Source organism: Seriola lalandi, unplaced genomic scaffold, assembly GCF_002814215.2.
Source record: "Seriola lalandi dorsalis isolate HSWRI2012SDOR001 ecotype SW California unplaced genomic scaffold, Sedor1 jcf7180001957960, whole genome shotgun sequence".
Taxonomy (NCBI): Eukaryota; Metazoa; Chordata; class Actinopteri; order Carangiformes; family Carangidae; genus Seriola; species Seriola lalandi.
Genome location: NW_019428629.1, coordinates 1 through 487, shown reverse-complemented (window position 1 = coordinate 487; position 487 = coordinate 1). Strand labels below are relative to the sequence as shown.

At 46.0% G+C, this 487-nt stretch overlaps 1 long non-coding RNA gene across 1 annotated transcript; it reads left to right on the top strand.

Annotated features, from left to right (window-relative positions):
* The first annotated feature begins 13 nt into the window (after positions 1 to 13).
* On the top strand, positions 14 to 464 carry LOC147820421 (uncharacterized). Its single transcript, XR_015437169.1, has 2 exons — positions 14 to 201; positions 384 to 464. It is a non-coding gene; the product is annotated as an uncharacterized LOC147820421 (long non-coding RNA).
* The last annotated feature ends 23 nt before the right edge of the window (positions 465 to 487 follow it).

Below are 487 nucleotides of genomic sequence, written 5' to 3'. Positions count from 1 at the left end.
TTCCCAGCGTTATCATCCCACAGATCACTCCCTCTTATCCATCACCATCCATCAGTCACCTGTAATAAGGTGTGTCAGAGTGGAGTCATTCATCTTCCTTAAAGTTGGTGTTTTCTCCACAGAGTTGAGCAGCAGAGCTCAGAGGTCCACAGTGATCAGTCTGCCCAGCAGCATCAACCAGACCTGGACTCCATCTTTATGGTCTGTACATGTACAATCACACTGTTACTGTTTGACTCCATCAACCACAGATTAAATGCTGAATTTCTATCCAGGTCCTAACAGTGTCCATGTTGCTGTGTTTAGACCAACAGGCCTTCAGACTGACGCATGAGTCACATGTTGTTTTCTAAATGAAATGATCAGTTTATCATCTGTTCCAGCTGCTGGAGGAGAACATGGTCACGTTTGTGAAGAACGAGCTGAAGAGAGTCCAGAGGCTCCTGAGACCAGATTACCCAGAATGCTTAGAGAGTCAGAGGGAGGA